Source organism: Pteropus alecto, unplaced genomic scaffold (genome assembly GCF_000325575.1).
Source record: "Pteropus alecto unplaced genomic scaffold, ASM32557v1 scaffold113, whole genome shotgun sequence".
Taxonomy (NCBI): Eukaryota; Metazoa; Chordata; class Mammalia; order Chiroptera; family Pteropodidae; genus Pteropus; species Pteropus alecto.
In genome coordinates this window covers 2,998,077-3,021,758 of record NW_006433949.1, presented here as the reverse complement: position 1 = coordinate 3,021,758, position 23,682 = coordinate 2,998,077, and the positions used below count along the sequence as shown (strand labels likewise).

At 32.5% G+C, this 23,682-nt stretch overlaps 1 protein-coding gene and 1 pseudogene across 1 annotated transcript in view; both read left to right on the top strand.

Moving 5' to 3' along the window:
- Positions 1-23,682, top strand: part of MED13L (mediator complex subunit 13 like) — a 232,608-nt gene that overhangs the window by 512 nt on the left and 208,414 nt on the right. The window lies entirely within an intron of this gene.
- LOC112477260 lies at positions 6,957-7,075 on the top strand (annotated as a pseudogene).

Below are 23,682 nucleotides of genomic sequence, written 5' to 3'. Positions count from 1 at the left end.
AGTAATAGAAAGGATTTGCCTAATTTTGGCGTAGCAAGTTTCCCTTTGTTTTGTTCCTGCTTTTTATGTAATTAGTTGATTCCAGGAAATATTTGTTCCACCGTTGCCTAATTTTTGACTTCAGATTATATCTGATACCTGGAAACTTTGAATTAATGTAGGAGTTTCATTATTCTAAGTTCTCCTGCAGATTTGTAACCAGAGAAAATTTTATCGATACTCTGAATTTCTGGTAAAAGTTTTTACCTCTTTACCTAAACATTTCCATCTAGTATGCTAAGGAATTTTTCTGAATCAAGACTAATTCTGATCTTTAGTTAGAGTAGAGCATTAACTTTTTTTGACTTAGTCTCTTAGAGCCAACTTTTATTAGGTCCAAACTACTCTAAATTTTAATTAGTAGTTGAAAAATTTTAGATAGTGTTTGGAATGTTTTGTTAGCTGATATGTTTAATATTCTTTTAAGAAACCTTAACATATATTTGAGGGCCTCTTCTAAAGCCTGAAGGATTTAGAAGAGGCCCTCAAATATATGTTAAGGTTTCTTAAAAAAAGAAACCTTACTTCTGCTTTACACCTTCCTAGCTTTTCTCTGCAGCCACTTTTTATCTGTGATATCTCCTGCCACAACAGCCAGAGGGCAGTAAACCACAGTGGACTAATTAAGCTGTTGACCTTATAGTCCATTTGTCTATTCAACTCTAATTTTTAGAGTATTTGATATATAAATTTAAGAACCCATTCTGGATAAGAATGCTTACTTAGCTGGATAATCAGCAAAATCTCAAAACTTATGTATCATATCTCAAAGCTTATTTTATGTAGTTAGCAGTGAACTCAAGTAAAATTAAACATCTGGATTCCATTTATCAGAATTTTAAAAATAAAATACCTCCTAGAAGATACTTATAACATTTACATTTGTTCATTTAAGTATCGAAATATATATTTTTGTTGGTTTAAAAATTTTTACACATGTAGTAGAGGAATATAGCATTTTTGTTTGTTTTAGTTTCTTCTTTAATTTTAATGATTGTTTTTGCCTCTTGATCTCTTAATTTCTCTACTCCACATTGATCCCTTGTTGTTTAACTTTTTGGTCTGGTACAAGATTTGTTAGCACAAATCAGTATTTTATAACGATAATGATACCAAACCCAACTGTTAATTTGGCTCATTTAGTTGAGGTATAGAGGAAAGTACATTTAACTATACCAACAAAGCACATGATCAGGGTTCTTGGAAATAGCTTATTATTTCTCATGGACTTCATTAATAAGTTAACAAAAAGATGTAGGCTATTTAAATGTTTCATAGTTGCCTTACATTGCATATGTAGATTCATTAATGTATTAAATATTTTTATGGTAAAGAATTAAGCAAAGATTAACTTTTTAAGTTGTTTTTGTAAGTTACAGAAATACTACATTTCAATTGGAAAAGTAGGAAAACAGAACTGCCAGATGAAGAGAACAAAGAAATAAAAATCCTGAAGTCTAAAACAGAGTTTTAATATTTGGTGTTTTTATGTATAAATGAAATTGTTATCATACTGTTTAGTAACTCAGTCCATTTCCTTAACAGTATATTGTGAATGTTTTCTCATGAGAATAATTACTTTATTTTTATTTTCTTTCCTACTGAGTCCAAAAACTGTGTAAACCGTTTATTCCTTTGTGTGCCACCAGGAAAGTATTACAGTGAAGGAACAATCATAACTCCGTTAAGTATACCTACTCTTTTTAATATGTTGAATTTATGAAAGTTATTAGATTGAAACATGTGAAATTCCATTTTTGTAGATAAAAGTGGCTACAAAGGGTAATTTTATATGGTTCAACTTAATATTAGAAAATATTCGAAACTTAATTAGAACAATGGGGGCATAAAGACAACTTTGTTTCAGGTGCGAGAGAATTTGACAGGCAGAGCAACTATAAAAAAAATGAAGGACACGAAGGAAGTATCTTAATTGGTAGTCATGCAAATCGAGGATATTTTAGAATCTATTTTATTCTCTACTAATATATGTAAGAGTCATTTCATTTTGGGTGAAGTAAGTTTTAGCAGAATGCTGTTAAGCACGATGGTACTATTATTTGTAACATTCCTTTTATAGGGATATTTTACTTACTGTTCCTTAAAATGCTTTTAAGTTGTTATTAGGTATTTCACTTTGTCTTTGCAATATACCCCAAATAGCGTGCTACTAAGACACCTGACGATCAAGTATAATACCCAAGCAATCATCTTAGATTTAAACGTATAAAGTTATCCCTAAAGAGAATAATCCTGTAGAATACACATGAGTTGGTTTTGTAATATTAGACATTTTTTTCTTAAATGTTTGAACATTTATAAAATAGCCTGAGTGAAGACTAAAACACAATTATAGCCTTTCCCCGTCACTTGGATAAACACTTTGGGCTCTTGTATGAGAAATTGGTGTTTATATCGTGTGGCATAGTGGTTCATAGAATGGGCTTGGGTTTGAATTCTTGCTTGGTTATTTGCTAGCTGTGTATTCTTGGTTAAGTTATATAATTTAGTGGTGCCTTGGTAAATTGGGTTGTAAGGATAAAAAAAAGTTAAAGTACTTAGAATAGTACAGAGAGCAGTCTATAATTGTTAACTATTGCTGCTGCTACTACAATGACAATAATTAACTCATACATCAACATTAAAACATTTTATTATTTTTTTAAATAATTGGTCTGTTCTGGATTACATTCAGTGCTTGCTAATGTTTGTCAGATATTAATTTTTAAAGTTATACTTTTAGGTTGAAGTAATCATGCTTTGAAGTAATCATGATCGCTTTAAAAATGGGATGACCTTTAGTTCCAGAACTAATGCGTAAGTGTTCGTAAACTTATAATAAGACCACTGTGAGCCTTAGTGCCAAGGGTTGATAACCTTTTTGGTTTCTCTTTTGTTTGTTGATTCAGCCTCTGTTAGGCAAGGTCTGTGATCAGTCCTGGGTGTGTAAAATGAGTCCTTATCTTTAAGGAGCTCACAGTCTTATTGGAGTAGCTAAATGAATCCATAATTGTGATACAGTGGAGTAAGCTGTCTATCATTAAGTTATGGGATCCTGCAGAACCATCAGATTCAGCCTTGAGGAACAAAGGGTAGGGAGCTGATCTGGAAGCCCAGAGTTGGTGAGGTCTGAGGTGAGTCTTACAGGATAAGTAGGAGTTATCTTGGTTGGAATGGAACTTGTCCTTGGTGAGGTCTGAGGTGAGTCTTACAGGATAAGTAGGAGTTATCTTGGTTGGAATGGAACTTGTCCTAGTCAGAGGAAGTAGCCTGTACAAAGGGACTGCAGGCAGTGAACAAATTGTGGGGAGAGCAGGTTTGCCTGGAGCTTTGGGTATGACTGAAATAGTCAGGGAGACTGAAAGTGGAATGGTGGGGCAACACACTGAAGTAAGCGTGAGGAATTTGGACTTAATACATTTTGAGGAATTGTAGGTTTATAACCAGGAAACAAAGAATTAGGAAGTTATACACAAAATGAATGTGAGCAGAAAGACCTTAATATTATAATAAATTGTTTTTTTTTCTAAATTGAGCTATGAACTTAAACATTCTGTTTAGGATACAGATTTATTTAATTTAAAAATACCAATGGACTATGTTCTGAACTTTATACTACTAGTCTGCCAGTTTTATTTTATTATAACTTTGCCCATTTTGCTTGACTAAATTTTTCCCAAATTTTCACTTTGAATTTTGGAGGTTAATACAGTATGGCAAATTGACTTCTCCTAATCAACCAAACAAAATCAGTTTATAAACACAATCTTTTGGTCACTTCATTGCCTATTTGTCAGTGGTGGCAAGACTTGCAATCTTGAAACCCCAAAATATGACAGAGAGCAAGTATAGACTTCTAGGGACTGGCAATAGAGTCTAGTATGTACTTAATAATGTTTGTTGAATGAATGAATCAGTGAATAAATGGAACCTATCTTATATGGTTCTAACGTAACATAGTACTGTATTCTTAGAAAGTCGACTTATAATAAATATACATAAAATTTTACATGATTTGATAATGTGAGGAATTTGAAAACTAGTTAAAATTGGCATTACTTCTGTTTTTAATTTCTAAGTAGGTAGAAATATCCATTTTATTTTCTGTATGTTCTGTAGAGAAATTCAGCTGTAAATATGCATTGCATAATTTTGAAATTTAATTTATTTCTGTTATCACTTTTCCTTTTGATTAAGATTAATGTAAACTATAATGGGACTACACCTGTCCACCTCTAAAAAATAGTTGTCCCAATATCAGTATTAGAAGTCTTAGGAATCAGCTTTACTGTCAGCACAGGGGCAGAATGGCAGTTGTTAGTCCTTGTCATGTTTAGAGTATTGCTTTTTTCCATTTTTCATAGTGCTCCCACCTATGCCAGGGGATGTGGGCCATTGCAAAAAACATCATTACATAATAGAGTGCTAAGAAAAATGGATCAGGTGTTCTGACTGTGACCAGTGTAAGATAATTTAAGACACTCATAATACTATTGTTTATACCACTGAACTGATTGCAAGCCTCTGGAAGAAAAGGTGGGTACTTTATAGGCATGGAGGAAAGCTAAGAGAAGAGAGTAGAGAGCCAGTTTGCCAATATTATAACCTGTATGATTGCAGTCTTTAATCTCAAATGATGGGATTGATGTAACCTTGTTTAAATATCTCCAAAGAAGGACCTAACTTCTGCCCCTCAACTATGTATTTTGAAAAATATTTTCATGCGTATATGCAAAACCTTTTCTTTCTGTCTAAACGATTTGAAGGGAATTTTTAGACTTCATAATTTTTTTTACCCCTAAATACTTCAGCATGTAATTCCTATGAGAATGTGGGACATTTTCCTAAAGAACCCTTATTATGTCATCATACTTAAGAAATTTAACATTGATGTAATTAAATTATCTAATATTCAGTCTTTATCCAGATTCCCTCATGTCCAACGATGCCTTCTATAGCCTCCCCTGCCCCAGTCTAGGATCCAGTTAAAGATAGCACATTGATTGCATTTAGATGTCTTGTCTCTTAGGTCTCCTCTAATTTAGAGCATTTCTCAAGTTGTCTTTTTTGCATGTCCTTCAATGATGTTGATGTTATTTGAAAGGAACAGTTAGGTTGTACTGTCAAATGTTCCATATTCTGAATTTGTCTAATAGTTTCCTAATAATCAGATTTATTTATTTTTGTTTATTTGTTTGTTTATTTATTTTTATGCCTCCAGCACCTGGTCTTCCTAGGTGGTCTCCCATCCAAGTACTAACCAGGCCCGACCTTGCTTACCTTCTCATAATCAGATTTAGGTTAGACATTTTTGGCCAAAATATTGACTAGGTTATATGTACTTTCTGTGGCATCACATCAGAGGCACATCATGTCAGATTGTCCCAATATAGATCCTACTAAGTTTGATTACTTGGTTTAGATAGTATCTGCCAGATTTCACCAGTGTGTAGATACCCTTTTACTTTTCTGTAATTATTAAGTAAATTGGGGTTAAACTTTGAGACTGTGTGAATGTCCTTTTCTCCAATAACTTGTCACTCAGTCCTGAGGAAAACTCTTACTTTAAGCCTATTTAAAAACAACAGAAAACGCTTTGAACTACCTGCTTTTGTAAAAGCAGTGAAAAGGTCAAATGAAGACCATGTTCTTAAGTCACAGGAAAGTTGTTATTTTTGACTAAATGAAATGAAATAATTTTAATCAACATTATAAATGAGTTTATTCTCAATTGAAATGAAAAGTTTGCTTTCTATAAAAGTAACAACCCTTTTATATATACAATTGGCAGGAATGAAATTACCTCTAGGTAAAAGGTTAGTTTGAAAATTTTTTCTAAAGAGAAAATCTGGTCCCTGACTTTCCACCCTGTTTTTATATCTGTTTTTTCATTATTGGTGGTCAATTTATGATTCATTGAAATTAATCTCTAAGTCAGAAGTTTTTTAATTGTTTGGATTTATTTATTTTTCTAGTATAAAATTCTGGTGATTTTAAAAACAGGTGAATTATATCATTCTAGATTTGTAGTATTTAATGTATCAACACTTACATGGAGGTGTTATTATATGGCATTAATAATTCTTGAGATTAATGCGATGTACTTGAAAAGTAAATTTTACTTTAGCTTTTATATCTGTTACTTTGTAGATAATAATAGAATAAAAATACATTTGTATTTCATGAGAAACAAGCACATTTAGGGAAAATGCATGCCCAGTGGTAACTGGTAAATAGCTAGTTCTAAATAGTTTCTGAATTATTCAAATCTTGACATAAAATTTTTGATTTTTAAAATAACTCTGCTATTTCTGTTTCCTGTGTTCAGTTTGAAAGAATTAGTTTGCTTCAGCTGTAAAACAGTCATAGTTTTCATTGTATGACGATTACCCAAATGATCGTATTGTATACTTACTGAAATACTAGATTTAATAGAAAATTATAAATTGTATCCTTTAAAGAGAAAACAAAATACTTATTAAAACTTTGCTAAGCAATAAATTTATATTATAAAACTATAGTAAGATCATAATGACTTCAGAATTTTCTCATATGAAGAATAGAAAAAGACCTAATGGATTAGATAGAATTATTAAGCTAAATGTGCTTGAAATTGAGAGAACAAGCTAAAGTCTAACTTTTGAATGTAAATAAAATCGATGTGTTACCACAGGCAATTTACTGAACCATGTAATTAGTTTTTTATATGAAAAATGAGACATTTATACTGAGATTGTAGTGAAATAGCATGTAAAGGGCTTGTGTTCTAATGAAATGAAAATTAAACAGTTGGTAAAAATTATAATTTAAAGATTGTCGCTTTAGGGAAGAGTTATATCTGATCAGTTGATTTGGAAGGATGGGGAGATTTATGTTTTGGTAGGTATAGGCATTATGGTCTAATATTTTTACATTAACATAAAGTCACTGCCACCCATAACAAGCCCGATCCCGTCTGATCTCGGAAGCAAAGCAGGGCTGGGCCTGGTTAGTACTTGGATGGGAGACCACCTAGGAAGATCAGGTGATGTAGGAGTAAAAAATAAAAATAAAAAATAAGAGATTGTCAGCTGACAAGGTCCTTGCAGTCTGTGAGGTCAACCAAGGGTTGCCTCGTCCCCCCTTCCCCTCCAAAAATATATATAAAGTCACCTACTTGTATAAAGGAAACCTAAGTAAACTCTCATTAATGAGGTATTAAAATTACCACTGGAACAAGTAGAGTTGAAAATTAACCTAAAACTAGGTAAACTGTTATATTTGGCATTGTATAATTTTTTGCCCTTGATATGTAAATAATTTTAGTGATGAATACATTTTGTTAGAAATATAAATATTTAGTTTGGCAATTTTAAGGATAGCCTGTTTGAGTCCCCCTCCCTTCATTTGTGCCTATGTTATCTCAAAATCTTGTTTTTTAATAGATAACTTTAAGATTTAGGTGAGATTCTTGTACCTGAAGGTGGTATAAAGATTTTTTTGCCCAGTAAAACAATTTCTTTACTTTATTTCGTTGATGTAAGAATCTGAATGTGGTAAATTGGATAAAAGGTTTAAGTATTAGTAGACTTGAAGGACCTAATTAATTAAAGAAAATATATGTTTGAACATTAAAATTGAATGGCAGAGGTACAAAATTACATATACAGAGAAAAGCAACTCTTACTACAAAATTTACAAGTAAATTTATTGCTGACATGTTCAGATGACATTACATCAGTCTTACTGTTTAGAGTATTTTATATTGGAGGTAGAATAAAAAGTCCCTAAAGTAAAACTGTTTTTTTTTTTTTTTAAGGAAGGAAGATTGAAATACTCTTTGTGGGTTTTCAATGAGAGTACTCAGTGTCCTCTTCTAGTTATACTGTTGAAATTAGCATACCCAAAGGAAAACTGAAGCTTAGAAAAAGTTCATAACTTCGTCATGTCTCTAGTCGTAGTGAAACCCAAATCCATATTTTGTACCTTTTAAAATTGAAACCATTTTTGGCTGTGAAGCTATATATAACATGAAATGTTGTGATTGTGCCATGTAAAATGAGTAAATCAACTTTTCCAAACTTTTTAAAATAAAATCTACATAACTATTACAATTCTATTTATATCAAATCGAATATTTTCAGTACATACCAAATCGATAACAGGAAAGTAAATAAAATAAATAAAAATAGTTTTGGAGTCATAAAAACTTGACATAAATACAATGCGATTGAATATCTAGATGATATAAAATTAGCATTTGCTTTTATAAAGTATCTTATTGAGGTAATTGAAAAGCTAGAATTAGGTATCTTTTGTCATAGAAGTATTTTCCCCCCCTCTCTTTTCTTTTTATAGATCTATTGTTATTGTCCTAGATCTTGAAAAATCAGAAATATATAGTAACTATTTGGATAACTAATCAGAACAGGGTAACTGTTGGGTAAAGCAGGAGGTGGTTGCTGAGGCTGCCATTTATAGTTACGTTACAATTGTTTTGGACCTATTGAAAGTATAGTAGCCTAAACCAATTAATGTTCATGAATAATAATTTGAAAAAGCGTTTTCAAATGGTTTCTATTTTGTTTTTATAATGCTTGAGCACATGATAACTGCAACTTGATATAAATAAACTCAGCCATGAGCATCACTAGGAGCTAAGAGTTTTTATTCTTCTTAAAAAATATTTTAAAGGTAAAAACACATAAGCTTCTCTCCTCCCCCAAAAGATCTGAACACTTTATAAATTTGTGTTAAACACTAAAGAATTATGGAATTGGATTCTGGTGCTTTAAGTATTTCATGACTAAGCTGTTGTCCTGATGTTACCTGAAGAGATTCTCGTTGAATATCATTATAGCTATAGTAAGTGTTTGATAATTTTCTTTAACGCTCCATCTATGTAAATATTTTTGAACAATTTTCCACAAGTACTGGGCCCCATACCTATTTCTCATAAACCCGACATTGATAAAATGCACTCTTTGTATAATTGGGTCTTATTTTGATCCTGGCTCTTTCATATTGTGATTTGGCAGTGAGTTCAACAGAATAAGCATTATCCTCTTGAGGCCCATCTAGGATTGAACTAAAGGGCTTCTACAATATCCACATGATCATACAATTAGTTCTTTTTTTTTCTTTTTGTGCTGTGATAGTGTAACTGAATATGAGCTGGTTGCCAGGGTATTGTGGTAGAATAATACTCTGCATCTTGTAGTTAATCATGCAGCAGAACCAACTTGATTAAAAAAAATTTAAGAGTAAGATAAAAATTAGATGAAAATGAAGTGTCTTTGTGTCGAAAAAGATTGTGTGTATACAATGGTAAAATGAAGGTTAGAGTTTTCACGGTTCTCTTATTAGTAACTTCTTCCTATTTAATGTTATATGTAAAATATCTTCCATTTTACAAATTACTTTTATTTGTGACATTGCTAGTCTTGGGGGTGGGGGGTAGGTAAGACTTTTTGCTAATCTTCTTGAAGCCTTTCTGACATGAGTAGGAAATAAGTAAACATTTGTGGAATGACCGCTTGAATAAGGGAAGTGTAAATCTCACCAAGATGGAATCTCTTCATATTGTGTCACAACAATAAAGTAATGTATGAAGGATGTTTTAAAAACAATCTTTAAGCTTTATAAAGTGTTATCACTGCTTTAAGATTATTTTATTTTTTCACAGGTTATCTTGGACTTATTTGAGTTTAAGCAATTTTGATGTTTGCTATTATTAGAGGGCATGTTAATCACATTGAAATGTATTCAGTTTAAAAGAAAAATTAGCTACTCTCAGTTCAGTTTCAGGCAATAACATTTTAAATTTATTTTAAAAGTAGTCTACCAGATAATAATGGAAAAGGAAAGGCTACCTACCTTGGCATCCTTGGACAAATCATATAAAACTCTAATTGTTTAGGGAGGAGATAACATTTGTTGACAATGGCTCTTATGGGAAAAATATCATGTCATTTATTGGTTTCACGAAGAGCGTAACAGTGGGGGCTCTTGATTTGAGTAGCAAATGTGGCTGGGACAGTTATCCCTATTGCTACAGTAAAGGCTTCATGAACTAGAAATCCGCCGGAGCCCTCAAACAGATTTTAGTGTACAAACCTCCAGGCCCCTCAACCAATCCACTGTAAGTACATACCACTTTACCCAAAAAAAAAAAAAAAAAAGTTAAATCTCTCTCTCTCTCTGTCTCTCTCTCTCTCTCTCTCTCTCACACACACACACCCATTATCAGTGATTAGTTTAGATATGCACAGATGTCAGTTTGATTCCCAGTCTGGTTGTGGCAGTGATCCAGAAGATACTGGGGGGAAGGGAGCAAAACATTTTCATCTGATGTCTTTGGGTCAGTACTGATTCAGCTCAGTTGCCCATGCATTTAAATTTATAGTATTGTGTCACAACAATAAAGTAATGTATGAGGGATGTTTTAAAAACAATCTTTAAGCTTTATAAAGTGTTATCACTGCTTTATGATCTTTTATATTTATAATTAACATCATGTATTTATTCAACAGATTTATTGAGCCTACATTGCAGAATAGAGGAATGAATCAGAAACATATTCTGTTTTTCAGAAGCTGACAGTCTCATAGAGGAGGTAGCATATGTACATAGAGCATTTTTACAGATGTCCTAAAAGGGGCACACATTATGGTAGGAGACAAAGCTTTGAGGAAGAGTTGATTGTTGAACTGAGACTTTAAAGAATGGGTAGAATTTGAGTATATGGTTATGTCAGGGCAAGGACATTTCACTTATATAGAATTGCATGTGTAAGGATATAGTGTATGAAAGTTTGGAATATCTATTAGAGAAGAGTTAAAGATGAGAAGTTGATTGAAAATGCATATTTGTGCCTGATGATGATAGAGGTTAAACACTAGACCAAGAAGTTTGAATTTGGGGTTTTGAGAGTTTTTGAATAGGACTAGATGGAAAGTTCCCTGTAAGCTGTAAACAGCACGGAGGGATGGGACCTACATCTATCTGACCTTTGTCCATCTTTGTAATTGCAGGTCCAGTCTAATTCCTGGCACATATTTGTTGAATAAAATAATTAGTGACTGAATGAGTGTAATGGAAGGTTGTATAAAGATTATCAGTCTAGCACCATTGCATACCATGAAATCCTCCCAGTATTCTGGATCACATGGGAAAATATGCTATTCTTATAGTAGACTGTTTTAAGTGACGTATATAACCACATTTTAAAGATTTTCTTGTTGCATTGATTTCTTTTTAACTGCTTCTTGAAGTTATGTAATTTTCTTCCTTTTTTTGCAGTTGCTTATTTTTTATAATCTGTAGTTTAATTTCAAGTTTTATTAAAATTAATTGAGTTATTTTCCATAAATTATTTTTATTAGTGTTGTAGATAGCAGGTAGATTGAGATTGGCAGAAATCTTGTGTTTTAAATGTCCTGTAGAACAGGATAAGCATACTGTTTATTGGGTAAGAACTTAATGATATTTATATGTTGGAAGCCTTGTTAACTTATAAAATACATCATGGACTGAATGACCTTGGCTGTCCTACACATGTTATAAATCACTAGCCCAACACTAGAGTTGATATTTGCTATGTAGAAATGATTAGCTAAGATTGCTTGGCCGAGGCTTTCTCTGGGAACTGCATGTTTCACTGTAGAATCAAGTGACCGAAAGCTCTCATTGAGCTTTCTCTCTCTCACCCTGAAATCCTGAATTAATTACTAACTTGTTTAAATATCATGGCTATAGACTACGTGATAGAATGTATTAGTATATGATTCAAGCAAACATTTTCAACGAAATCCTTAATAGACATTTTTTAGTGTTAGTATACATCTTTTGTTCTGTTGTTGTGAAGATATCTTTTTGGTTCCATCCACTTTCTAAATATTTAAGATAGCAAGTTAGCACTTTACAAGTTCTATAATTTTAAAATGGCATTTTTCAAAGACTGTTAACAAAGTTAATCTCTCCTCTCCAGAGATGCTTGCAAACACACTTGCACACATACCTGCAGTAGCTCAACTTTCTTGTATTAGTTGAAATTTCTCTTTGGCAACATGTGGAATGCAGCCATGCCTCTCAGAGGATGCTTGAAGAGTCCTTCTATTATTAGTGACTCACACCTTTCTGGCTAGGAACATCTATCATTCTTCTTTCCATTGATGACCTTAACTCAGCTGGCTTTCAGCAGAAGTATAGGTCATGGATTGTGAATTACTCCGCCCTGTTCACCCTCTCTTATCCAAAATGGAACAGAGGGCAGGAAGACATTTACCATCTTTTTATTATCTTTTACCTTTGGAGAAGTAGATACCGTAAGTATGGTAAATGAACTAAAAATAAGATTGAGTGTTCACACTGTGCCTTTTCCTGTGATATATGTCATCATGGAGAAGTCATTTAGATTTGCTTGTCTTTCATTATCTATAATATGGGAATTACAGCTTTTTTAAATGATATAGCACGAAGTGAATGTGAAAAGCTCATAGATTTAAATACTATGTAAATGCATTTCATGGTCATAGTTTTCCTTTAATGAGCTACACTGTCAAAATATTTAAAGCTTCATCAGTTTTCATCAGTTTATTTTACAATTCACAGTTTTGGTAGTAATTTCCACCTGTAGATAAAATTTGAATTCTTTTTCACTTGGCATTGTCAGTATCATTTTAATTAAATTATATATAGGCATTTGAGGTTTTAAGAAATAGTTTCTTAAAACTGACTGTTTTCTGGCTTTGTCTGTGCAAAGATAATTGACAATATCTATGCCTTTACTCCTGAAGGGATTTTAGAGTAAAAATAAAATTATGTCCAATATTATTATAAATAGGGTTTATGGTCTAATCCTTGAAAATTACACTAAAAATATAGTATATGCTAATTATCAATTGACGAGGGTGTTTTGGACTTTTTATTGATTATAACGTAATACAGAATTAGCAAGGATATTTAATTAACAAGGATTACTTCTACAATTCATGTTACATGCCATATTAAGCCTAGTTCCCTTTCCATATTTGTTTTTTTTTATGTGCAGAATGGTTTTTATTTATGCTTATTGTGCCTAATTTTATGGTTGCAATAAACTAAGACTAAATGATGGTTTGAAATACTTATATGTTGAAACTAGAAACCAGACAATAATCAACTATTTATAGTTCACTCGTTATGTGTTGGGCATCCTACTGGCTGCTTGATGATCACTCTTGCAATTGAAAGTAGTTTTGGATTTATTCTTGCTTTTTGAATCTTGAATGATTTACAGGGAAAATTTTATGATTCTGATTCGTTTTTATACCTTTTATGTTTATTAAATTCATTTTTATTTAATATGTGGGACAGATTTAGTAGTTATGAAATAAATAAGTAGCAGTCTTACTATATTGAGACTGTTAATTTAACTAGTTGAACACTAGAGGGACTTCAAACTAATCACCGACTTTTTAGTTCAGTAGTATGTTCATTGAGATGATTTGTTCAAGTAGCAGAACCACATAGCCTTTTCCAGCTTTTTAGTTTTCTCAAGGTTAAGTATTGTGCCCCAAAGGTATCCCGTTTGGTTAATTAATTCTCAAGTTTATGGACTATAAATTGTAACCTTTGCCATTTTTGGTATATCAAAGCAAAAAACCCTTGATTGGTTATAGCTTCTTTTTAAACTCAGTCTATGTATTTCATAGCTGAATGGTGAGAAATCATGGACATTGGCTATCTAAATAATGCCTTTGTAGTTTTTTCTTGGAAATCTCTGGAGGAATAGAGTTTGGGAAAAGTATATATTCACTGGAATAATAATTCAGATTATTTTATAGAGATTTAAAATTATTCTGTGATTATTGGATATGCATTTTATGAAGAGATCTATCAGTTTGTAATAGCAATAACAGAGCTAAGGTAATCTATATTATAATTTTAGACCATTAAAGGTAGCTTTACAGATGTTTTTGCTATTTCACATTAAAAGCTATTTGGCAGCTAAGGTTAATTTGCGAAGAACTTTGGAGAATTCAGTCTTTAAGCATTGAAAGTTTGAACACTTCTTGAAAAAGAACTGTAGTTCAATTTTGGTATTAATATTTTCTCAAAATAATTTTGCCTTGGAAATGATACAAATTTAAAATCACAAAAATTTAATATGTATATAATAGATGAATGCTTCTGAAGATTTAGTTTGATGGTTATCCAGGGATTTTTTAACTCTGTTCACATCATGAGCATAAAAAATAAAATGAATCAGTCTTTATATTCATTCATAAATCCCCTCGTAAGGAAGTCCTAAAGACTAAAGATTCATAAAATGAATGAAATCTTTATATTCTTCTGAAATAAATTTCTTCACTTTTATATTTGTAATGCTGATCTATCTTAAGTTTATCCCATAAGTAGTTTGTTATAATACTGGAACACTGGTAGAAATAGACATTTCACCTTTAATAGTTTGCTAGACTTCTTTTTAATGTGGCAGAAATGTACACTAATAACATATAATTTAAATTTAATCCTTCATGTTTATTTCATTTTCCTTGATTATATATTTTTAAAATTCAGTACTGTATAAATTGAAAATAAGTCCAGTTTTGGATAGGAAAAGAAAAATTTAAATGCTCATCTCATTGTTATTCATCCGCTTCTAACATATTTTTGAACTGACAAAAATGATGTATGGAATTGGTTTTTGTAGCTTAAATAGCTATTGACACTTTATTCTAACTTGTAAGAACTGTTATATAAATTCTTAGGGTATACATTTGTTTAGGTCATTTAAAATTATATACATATAAATCCAGTTCATTTGTGTTCTTTATATAATTGAAATAGTCTTTAAAGTTATCCTTTGTGGGCCTTTGGATTTCTGAAAATAGTGAGAAAAATATAAATTACTATTGAATTCTAAATGTAGTCATTTCTTTGGAAAAACCAGCATTAGAATATTTTACTGCTAGTCTTAAGTGCTTTGCATAACGCTGATAAGTACTCTGTTAAATTGCACAATTTGTCTTGGGTTATTTGGAGAAGAAATTTGAAATTGGAGAGTATTTTACAACTTCATTAGCCTTTTCTCAAAAGTATAGTCTTAATGTCTTAAGACAAAATGTTGGTGTGTTAAGTATGAAACTGCTTTCTGAAGACTGGGTTTCTGAAAGTGCCAAAAAGTACATGGAGTACTGAACTGTGAATTCCAGAGTTAGGATAAAGGCATGTTGGATATAAAAAGCATGTTTTTGATTGGCTAGTTGACATAATTATAATTGTTGGCATTGCAAGACTCATCTTCAAGTGCCTGTTGTTTTCAACAGAATAAAAACTGATCCTGACTTTTATATTTAGGAGCAGTGGGCAATAACGGTCCAATGTATTAAATAATGGATTTCAAGGTTTTATTTTATTTTATTTATTTTTTACTTAGAGCTAGGTTAAAGTTAAGATTAAAGTTACTAGTAAGGAAAATTAGTAAAAATTTAAATCTCATCTTTTATTGTTTCCTCTTTTTAAAAAAAGTATTATGTGAGGTAAATATGATTACTGCATGCCTCTGTTAAAATATAATTCAGTGATAGCTGAAGGAAACTGGACTTTGGGTGGTAAACCCACAATAGAATATACAGATGTGAAATTATAATGTATACCTGAAAATTACATAATTATATTAACCAGTGTTACCCCAATAAACTTTTTTTCAGTAGTTCCTAAAATGACCTGGCAAAAGTTTAATTAGAAAAAGACTAATTAAATAGTTATGTTATCGAATCTCACATTCGGAGGAGGAGGAAAGTGTAGAATTCATTTCTACAAGCATTTATTGAGTGCTAGGCACTGTGCCATGTGCTGGGAATAACATGGTCAATTGCCTTCCAGGAGCTTGAAGAATCTAATTACGTGATCATTTTTTCCAGAAATTTGATTAATGAAAGTTTGAATTTAATGCACCTTATTTTCAAACAATTCTCAGGTTGCTTGTGAGGTTTTAAGTGGATTTTCTTTACTCTTGTTATGTCTTTTTGTTTATTTGTTCTTCAGGTATTATTGCGCTTTGAACATGGGCCAGATATTGTGCTAGATATTTGGCATTCACTGGTAAACTGGACCACTCATTTCTTTTGTTCTCTCAGAGTGTACCCTTTAATGGGACAGTTAGATAAATACATAATACAATGTGATAAATGTTCTGATAAGGGTAGTACTTCTGCTCTGCTCATGTTTTGTCCTCCTCCAAGTTATTGTTCCTGCTGTGACATCAGGGATTTGTTTCTTCAGTTTAAAATGTTTAGCCAACTAAGTTTGAGTTTGTTTTTAAGATACCATTACCTTGGGATGATAGAAAGATGAGCTAGACTTGAGCTTTTTTTTTCTTTTTTGGTGGGAGGAAGATGATTGGACTTTACTAATCTTCTGTGTTTGAAACTCAAGGGGATCTAGTTATAGTTCAAGACAGCTAAATTTGGAGGTCCAAAATACAAAGTTTTAAAAAATTTGCTTCGTTGTTTGTATTTTCCTGCATCCCCAGATTAAGTTTTGCCATGTTATGCCCTTAATACCATAAGATAGTTGCTTATAAAGACTTGACTTCTCTTGGTGGGTTCTTGCTTCTTTCCCACATAAGTTGTTATCTTCATCCAGGTGGATAGGTGCCCAAGCAACCTCTTAGTCATGCTCATGTGTCACGTCGTCTTTCCTGGGCAGTGATAACCTTCATAGAGTGAGAGTAGACATTTCAACATAATTGAGTGAGGGTCCTCAATGAATATTCTATACTTCCCAAATTATCAGTTTTATCAAAGCTGACAGTGTGTTAAAGCTTTCTTCTAGTTGAAGACAATGGATTGTGTCCAAAGTTTTCTGTCCTTAATATCAGCTTTGCATAGATTATTATGACTTTTTTTTTCTTTTTACATAATATATATACTAGATCTCCAGTTAGATACACTTTTGTTGGGGATTTTCAGTGTCAAATCAAACACAGTAATAGCACATTGATCTTTGCTACAATTAGCATCTCAGACCACCAAATTTCTCTCAGACCAGCTGTATCCCTTACATGAATAGGGTGTTTGTGAGTATGGAACAAAAGAGGATGGATTCAAATCTCAGTGTGGCTGCATGCTTCTTACATTGACCAGTGAAGTGACCTTTCATAATTTCTCCCCAGTGTTTATATCACCAGTCAGTACATGTTTAAACTAAACTTAATGTTCTTGAGCAGCCTTTACCATAGTTTTCTCTTTTTCCAATTGCTTTGAGAACTTTACATAGCTTCCTCCAGAAGCATCTGTCTCCTTTTCTGAGACAAACATTGATTCTTGAAGTTGTTTTTAGATGCAGTGGGATTGATGACTATCAGTAATAAAATGCATATCCTCACGTAGTAGGACCATATTGGAAGTACAGATGAAGTGCTCTGGGAATTTGGAAGAGTAGAAATGACCTGTATTTACCCAGATTAAGCAAGTCTTTGGAGGAAGTGGCACTTAAATGATGTTTTTGAGAGTTGAATTGGGGCATGAGGGTTTCAGGGGCGGGAGGAAGAAAAGGAGTCTAGAAAAAGTGAATAACAAGGGTAAAAGCACAGTAAAGTATTGGCCGTAGCTAGAATTTCAAGTTTGGCTGTTGAGAAGGCTGTGATAAAGAGAAGAGGAAGAAATAAGTTTAAAAAGTTAAAATCAGATCAGGAGGGATCTTGACTATTGGGTCGAGATATTGTCACCATTCAGTAGACCGTTAATGGGATCTTTTGAGAGTCTTGGGCAGTTAGAAGGATTAATCTGACCTGCAGTTATGTTAAATAAGTTGGAACAAGGAGGTTGGTGATAAGAAGAATATTAGGAGTCTCTTCCATCCTTTTCGGTAAGATACAACTAGCTGTTTTGTATATTTTTAATTACATCTGGGTTTTTGATTCTTAAATACTGAGCTTTTGTGTGTTTTAATTTGTTGATATTAAAAACTAATCAACCTGAAGTATAAGGAAAGAGGCTAGATTCACATTTTATCCCTTATACATTAAAATATTTCTGAAATATTGTGATAGGCATTGTGGAAGGAAATATATGATGCTTTTATAGCACTTTATATAGCACTTTAGGATTTTGTATTTTTAGCAAGGTAAGAGAAGTCGAATTGGATTGAAGCTGAGTAACTCCAGGTGTTCAGGGATTATAGGATATGTGGTAGAAGAGGAGACAGGATAGAAGAAAGTTGTTAAGGCTAGAAAGATAGGTAGATAGGAATCAGATTGTGTAAGGCTTCCTTGGCTTTAAATCCCTTACACAACGGACAGACTTTGAAGGGTATATGGAATGCGTGGTGACAGATTTCTCCAAGACTGCTGAGAAAAATAGCCAGTAAATATGCTTTTGTCATTTCTGAAAGAAAAATATTAGGGAATGTTCATTTAAAGAAAGTATTGATTATCATTTATACAACTTCACTTGTATATAAATATATATTAAGCATATAATCAATATTATAGAATATTGAGCATAGCTAAAGCAAAAATAAAATATTTTTAACCACCTGTCCCCCCCCAAATCTTTTTATTGTAACATTTAAAAGGAATTAGCCTATTATTAGTTCAATTTGTACATATATAATGATACTCTTTGAAATTTTTTTGTAGATTTTGGTAATTTGTATAAATAAGATAACACTATTTGATAGTAGTTATGTGAGACCAGATTGGTGGGGTTACATTTTTAAATAAGGTAGCCTGAATTTAGTTTATCAGTCCAAGAAAAGCCTATGTTTGTGGGGCAGCAAAGATTATTATGTATGTAGGATTTTCTTTTTCAGCAATGAAGTCATGCAGAGCTAACCAAATACACTTGTTGGCCACTTGATAGACATTGCAATGAGTTTGATAAAAAGTTTTTAGTTATAATATGGACTGGGCTATTTTATTTACTTTTATGCATGTTGAATGAGTGATTTTGAGCCTTCTAAAATTTTTTAAAAATTAATTTCTAAGCTGTTTGAAGGAGACCAAGAGAAACAAAGTGTTATTGAAAATTATATTTTCCTTAGATACTGTCATTGCCTAAAGAGGGAGAAATTTTAGTCTGACTTACATTTTACCTAAATTTTTGATGAACGTAAATATAGTATTGAAATTTCAATTTTGTGTTAATTAGGCTTTTAGTTAACATTTTGAAAATATTTGATTCAGTTTCACATCTTTGACGTAGGTGTTGCAAAGCTTTTTTTCTTTTCCTTTTTTACACTTATTGACAGTCTAAGGGAAGAAAGATGGTTTCTTGGTAAGTAATTCCAGTTTTATTAAATGACCCTTAACTCTCATAACTGAATTATTTCATAACTAGATGAGTCAGATGGTCCAAAAAACAGTTCAGTCTTTTTTTCTCATTGTTACCATAACTACAACATATTGGCAGAGGAATTTTGTATTTTGTAGTTGTTATTTGACCTGTTGATTTTTTAAAAAGTAGTTTCAGAACTTTGTATCCTTTGGAGTTGTTTACATCACTGAGGAATGCTACACTTTACTGCATGACTTAATTGTACTTTTAAAGATACCTCAGGGTTTCTTCTCTGTGGTCGCATGTGTGTGTGTGTGGGCGTGTGTGTGTGTTAGGGGAGGTTATAAAGAGAATCTATACGAGATAAATGTAATGCTGTGTTTGTTAGATATGAACTTTAAATTCTAGGCTTATGAGCAAAGATTTCAGAAAGCATTTCTGGCTTTTCTAACTAGTAACCACCTCTCTACCAGAAATAAGCCCCTTGAAATACAAGGATCTCTTAGTTGGTAATGATTATAAATTAGAAGCATCAAATTCAGGAATTAGAATAAATTACAAAATGTTAAAAAAGGTAACTTTTGCATTTCAGAAGAAACTTGCAAATAATTTTGGTGTTACTATTATTTTTTAAAACTCTCAAATATTTGCCCCTCCATACTTGCCTGTGTCTTATCTGGAAGCAGTTCAAAGGTAAAAGCTCCTGGTTTGTTTTTACTATAGCTGGAAGGTCTCCCCTCCTTCCCTCTCTTCCTGTTCCACTTCCAGCCCCTCTTCCCATCTATCTGTCAGTCCATCAGTTCCCTCCATCTTTGTGAAAGAGAATTGATAGGAAGGAAACCGGCTTGCTTTATTGAAGGAGAGTGAGAAATGAAGTTTAAACTGTAAAAGTTCATTAGGCCATGCAAATTATGGGAGCAGTAGGCTTCATACTTAAATGGCTTTTCTTCCAGCATTGGATTTGTGTTTAGATTTATGTTGAGACTATAATTGACATAATAGTTGCTTTTTTCTTTTTCGGATAGCCATCTCTGATTGCCATAGCAACATCTCAGAGGCATTCTGCTTGATGGCGACATGTCAGGGAGTTGCCTTGAGCATAACTCTTTGACTTTGTGTGATTGTCCTGGGATTTTTAGTTTCAGAGAGAAGATAATAACGTATAATTCTCTGTGTCCTTTTCTGCTGTAGTTTTGTTGTCTGTAAGGACTATATATTTTTAGGAATCGCTTAAGATTCCTGATATTATTTAAAGCCTGTTGTTTTGTATAATTTGATTATTAGGGTGGGACATAATTGATAGTTTTTATTAAGTGAGCTTTGCTCAGACTGTAGGTTAAAGGTTTTGTTATGTTTTTGGTTATATGAACTACAGGAGATTAAATTTGAATACCGTATTAGGTTGGAGAAGAAGATTGTATTAACATGTTCCATATGTACTGTTATGGAATAATTTTAACTATCTGTAATTGGCCTTTAAAAAAATCTTTATAGTAGACAGGCCAGCTTGTAAGAAATACTGTCATAGTATTCTTGGACTAAAAGATCATAGAAAATTGTGATATCGAATTCTCTGATACTTAGAAGTCTTGATGATTTCACTTGAGGGAATTTATTATTTTTGAGTTATATTTGTTCAAATAGAAAAATAATAGTATCAACTTTAATCATTTATAAAAATTAATTATCATTATTAAACAATTAGTTACTTAATCTCATGGGTTTCTAAGAGAATGTATTTGCAAATTTTAAATTTAATTACAGAGGTATAATATGATTATCTGGTAGATTTGGCTTCAGAGAAAATGTTATATATACACATAATTTAATAAACATTTCAAAAATTGTTTTTCATTATTTCAGCTTATTTCAGTAGTTATTTATAGAGCTACTTTAGTCTTGTTTTTATGTTGCTTTATAGTGTTCTTAAGAATATGTCACAATACTATTAGAAAATGCTACTTAACAGAGCCATGTATAACAAAATTTTCAAACTGAATGTGATGAAAGATTAAACTGTGATATAGGCAGTAATCAAGAACTTTTTAAATTAGGGATGTAGAGATTTGCAATTTGGGATCTGTGATGAGTAGTTACTTTTATTTTTTAAAAAGATTCAACTAAGCAAAATCTTGGGCCTTTCTAGATTTATTTATTTTTCTGTTCTATTCTTTTGTCACTTATCTTGCCTGCATATCATAAAAATGATTTCTAACCTCGAAAATAAACTGTCTTAAAGTATATATAAAGCAGTTTCAGGGTATGCCTTTTATTTTTTTATACCCCCTGCCCCCTTCCACCCCTGACCTATGGATGTTGTTTCCTCTTCAGAACTGGATCTCTGAAGGCGGGGCGTCCCCTCCCACACTCTCAAGGTGTGCACCCGGGGCCTGGCACCCCCGGGGTATGGTCCATGGCTCCACCTGGGGCGCGACCCCAGGACCTTCTGCGTGTAAAGCAGACGTGCTATCTTCCTTCTTTTCTTTCCTTCCTTCTTTTTTGAGATGGAGGTAAACTTAGTTACTAAACTAGTTTCTTGATGAAAACCATCCTAGGCTTTTCAAGTTCACGGCTTCAGGTGGTAAATCTGAGTACTTTTTAGCATCCACTTTTCACATGATTTATCTTTTTGAAAAAATTTTAAGATTTTTTAATTAAATATATTGGGGTGACAATGATTAATAAAATTACATAGGTTTCAAGTGTATAGTTCAGTAATATGTCATGTATATTGCATTGTGTGTTCTCCTTCCGTCATCATGTATTTATTTGACCCCCTTTACGATTACTTACCTCCACCTTCCCACCTTTCCCTCTGGTAACCACCAGACTTGTCTGAGTCTGTGAGTTTTTTGTTTGTTACTTTCAGCTTTATAACCCACATGCAAGTGAAATCATATGGTTCTCAACCTTTTCTGACTTATTTCGCTTAGCATTTATCTTGATCTCCTGACAAGCTTTCATTTATAAATGCCACTTCACTTCCATTAGCTTTATTTAGAGGTTTCTTTATTCATGATCTTGCCAGTTTACTGTTTACATTTTTCCTAAACCCGGCAGGATTTGTGGAGGTTTATTTTGGTACAGTTCTGCTTATGTGATAGATTAATTGTGCCAGTTTTGGATTTTAGAATCCTTGGTGGCTTTTTGTGGTATATTTGTGCAGTGAATGTTAGGTGCTATATAGAACATAGGCATTTTCTCTTAGGGACATGCGGTTGGATTTTAGGGCCCTATGATACTATTATAGAAACATCACATAAGCATATTTCGGTTATCTTCTGAGATTGATTTTGGGCTGTTTATTTATTTTGGGGACATGTTAAAAAGAAATTGTAAGGGATGTGATATGTGTTTTATGAAATAAGGCAGTTCATTTAATAAACATTTATTAAATGCTTTCAGAGGTTTGGGAGAAGTAAGAATATTATTCATACCATTTGCTTAGTGGTTTTTCTGATTTCCTTTAGGAATGTAAATGTGGCAGCATTTCAAAGCAGTCTGCTTTTCTTGAATGTAGCTGAAGACCCAGATGTGCAATCCAACTTATACTCTACCCGAAAATGATTTCACCGAAGATCCTTTGAATATAGTCTAGGGAATGTGTGCTATTGTGGTGATTGGAAATCATTTCGAGATGCCTCTGCTAACTAATCATACTTATAAAACTTATTCTTCAGACTAAACCTGCCTGTCCTCTCTCCCACATGCTATATTTCATGTAACGTGTAAATTGCAGTGGGAAGGGAAGGCCAGGCCATTGAATTTGTCTTCACTCAATTGGCTTAGTGTAGTCTGTGGCATTTGACTGTCATAACATTAGAAAGATTTAGGGAAAAAAACAGTTAACTTTCTTAGAGTTTTGAGAAGAGTAGTTCAGGAGGAAGCCTAATTTTGGTTAAGCCACGGTTAAATGTTATTAGTATTAAGAACCTAGATTATAGCAGAACCACTTGGAAATCTTCTGGGTTTACCACAGTTCAAGGACTCTCTATCATTTGAGGAAGTATCATCTTGATTTTATTTTGGCCTTGGCATGGTGTAAGTAGGTCTGCAACAAATCTCTCTGTGGTAGGAGGTTGGCCCTGATAGTTATCTGGCCACTCCCTCAGCAATTTGTAGGAAGCAATGAGAAACAGTAAGAAAAATACAGGATGGAAAGCATAGTTGAGTTAGAGTATGTAAACTGGGCAAAAAACAATAATTTTTTAGAGTTAGTATTTCAGAAAAGCATGAGATGATAATGGTTAGCTAGACAAGGCATCAGAAAGGACCAGAGGCTGATAATGTGGCACAGTTATAGTAGTAACCTTTCTTTTTAAAAACAAAAACAAAAACAAAAAACAACAAAACTGTGAATTTTTAAAGGAATAACCTCTAGATTGTGTGATCCCCCCCC